General features: G+C 37.1%; 1 long non-coding RNA gene across 1 annotated transcript; it reads left to right on the plus strand.

The window, feature by feature from the left end:
* The first annotated feature begins 583 nt into the window (after positions 1-583).
* LOC125254562 lies at positions 584-2,541 on the plus strand. Its single transcript, XR_007181694.1, has 3 exons — positions 584-1,663; positions 1,809-1,884; positions 2,013-2,541. It is a non-coding gene; the product is annotated as an uncharacterized LOC125254562 (long non-coding RNA).
* Positions 2,542-3,155: the final 614 nt, after the last annotated feature.

Genomic DNA, 3,155 nt, shown 5'->3' on the forward strand with positions numbered 1-3,155 from the left:
CTATTGATTCCTATTCCTTTAAAGAACCATGTTTTTTTATTTTATTTACCTTAGCATATGAGACGCTCCAAGCTTGGCATGTCTCGCGATAGAGGCGGGGTGGAGTTATGAGATTTGACTGACAGTTTTAGGAGCCAATAGAGTTACAAGGTTTAGTCACAGGCTCTTTTAAAACTTTTCATTGGTTAAATATTTGCAAAACCCACAGACAGACGTAAAGGGTAACCAATAGTGATGATTTATGGGGGGGGGAATAAATATACAGCGCCATTTTAAATTGTATTAATTTATAAAGTAATTGTCTTAGAGAAATAATAATAATATATATATATTTTTTAATTTCTCCTCATTTTAAGTGACTTTTGTACTAAAATTGAGGATGACAAAACTGTGAGACATTATTAGTCCCATCCACTCTGTGGAGACAAGACAGAGAAAATCTAGAGATTAAAAAGAATTTCGAGAAGGTTTCATGATGCATTCAAATGAACTTCCTCATGTTGAGCCCCTTTTATGCATAAAAAAATCAATTAGGGTGAATTCAGATGGAAAATTAAGGTGTATGTCTTCTCACTGGCTGTGGTAGGACTCATTATTAGAAATAAACCAACTTTCGGCTAACTTTGGTACTTAAGAGTTTTGAAATTGCTGAAATGGAAGAAAAAAAGTCAAAAACATAATGCGACAACTTCCATCAATTCATGCATGAAACTTTTCCCCATTACTTTATGGGCAGTAAATGAGTTCCCAGTCATTCTGAACAGAGAGTCTGCTTCGCAGTGTGCTACAAATGATTCACAGCCCCAGTGGTGCTAATTAGAGACAGGATGTGCTTTGGGACTACTTTAAGTGATGATGAAGGGAGAGATGATGCACATCGAGCTCACCTTTACAGCACCTAGATATTCTCATTTTCCAGCTGAACTCTCCCTCATTGATTTAGCATTATTTCAAATTGCAGAAAGAGCTTTTGAAGCCCATAGAAAACGAATCGCGTAATTATGTTGTTTTGCAGCAGGAATAAACAATGGGTTTCATTATACATGCACAATTTACAAGAATAAGCGGGTGACCCGTAGTGAGCTGTCTGTCGCTTGTTATCGTCAATTGCTGCGGTATTGTTAGCTCGTTTTCAGAGCGAATCTGAGTGCAATTGTATACGCCGTCAGCCATCAGCTACTAGAGGAAGCCTGGTCCGATCAGTCAATAATTCGTTCATACGTGATTCGCTGCGGATCAAAACTCTCAGGGCTTCATGTAGGTTAAGACCCAAGTGGAGACGCACATTGATTTCGGAGTGAATGCGAAGAGCGGCGTTATCGACTGTTGTGGCATGAACCTCAGTCCATTAGTTCCACAAATGAAGGTCCGAGACATTGCTGCGATCAATCTGTAATGTGTTCTTACATCTCAAATAAGACCTATTATTACATTGGCTGAAAGTGAAAAGCATTTTGTGGTCCGTGCATTGTTTCCAGTCTTTGTTGTCTCTCAGCGTTGGCTAAAACACAGCAGAGAAAAGCAGAATATTCATGAGAAATACACAGGACAGTCAATGGAAGTGCAACACTCAGAGGACTCAGCCGGCAGCTCGGATACTTTCAGCGAGTCAAGAGAAAGTCATTACTGTTCGGCATGCCATTCACGTGCCACCTCGACTCAGGTTTGCTCTCTTAGCTCCATAAGAGCTTTTCTCATCTGCCATTTTCAATATCATGCCTGGAGGCAGTCCTGATGCTGTGAAATGTGCTGTGAAAGAGATGGGAGAATCCCCTCTGCTACTTTATTCAATACAGTACTCTCTTTAGATGTCTAAACTGAAGTGGGGCAGTTTGGAGAGAATGAATTCTGACAAACATGCAATTGGACGACCATAAATACGCGGTAAGGATATTAGCGCTGACATTTTCCTTTAATCTATTTGTCAGTCATGTGCTGACTCCTTCTTAATGACCTGCTATCATGGCATAAAGATTGCTGACATGCTCGATCTCATTTCCTCCCCTCATCAGCAAAAGTGACACGGCCCGATTTCCTTTTAGAAGTCCTACCGATGACCATGAATGCATTGGCCTTTACTGAGTGTTTTATGCACCTTGCTTTATGGCCCCATGTATATTGATACAGTGATGTAAAATTGATATGTTGAGCTCATTAGGAGGAACTGGTGTCTTGCATCAACCTCCTCCGAGGGCACTGAAGACTCTCAATAGAGTGTTTAATGAATATTAAACTGTATGTTTGGTCTCATAAAAATGCAATCACACTGTCATCAAAGAAACTTTCTGGTGGAATGAATGTAAATCATGCAGGTAATTATGTGTGGATTGCAGAGAAAATGCATTTAAACATTTGTGTTGTGTGTGTGTGTGTGTGTGTGTGTGTGTGTGTGTGTGCAAATTTCATGAATGTTGTTTATGGAGTTTCTGTCTTCTTAGATTCTCATGAGCGTAAATATATAAATTAGAGTTCAATTAAATGCATTGCATAGCATTTATATCCTTCTCTGTCAGTTAGGTTTTGAATGTAGAATATTTTAATATTTTCTTACTAGACATGTAATAAAAATCTTCCACACTTTACCTCTATAAGTGAATGATCCTCTTTGCATAATACATCGACTTAATTAATTTAAGTCAATGTATTATGATGAACAAGTTAACAAGCACAGATTGAACAAATTGTAGAATTGCCACATCAGTATTTCCTACAGCTATGGTTGTATGTGACACATAACAGTGTTTTTATTTTTATATCATAATATTGTAAATATAATTATACTTTAATTTAATTTTTAACCTCATTTATTCTTCAAGTCTTTAAAGGATTCCTATTAGAGAGCCATTAATTAAGTCTGTGTGTGAATAGCTTTTGTGGAGTGAGTCTGTATCTAAGACGTGTCATCTGAGAGAGAAAGAATATAATAATGAATACTGCATTAAGAGATATTAGTATACATTTTTGTCCAGTTATGCACAAAGAGCTGAGCAGATTCTACATTAGAAATGACCATTAAATATCAACTAAAACTTATTACCCAATCTAAAGAGAAACTGAGAGTTCCAGATAAAATGTGAATAATAATAATAATAGTATGTGAAGAAAATGAAGAATATGCTTTTATCAAGAATAGCTGCAAATGTCGTTAGTTAATA

The sequence above is a fragment of the Megalobrama amblycephala genome, linkage group LG19 (assembly GCF_018812025.1).
Source record: "Megalobrama amblycephala isolate DHTTF-2021 linkage group LG19, ASM1881202v1, whole genome shotgun sequence".
In the NCBI taxonomy this organism is placed as follows: Eukaryota; Metazoa; Chordata; class Actinopteri; order Cypriniformes; family Xenocyprididae; genus Megalobrama; species Megalobrama amblycephala.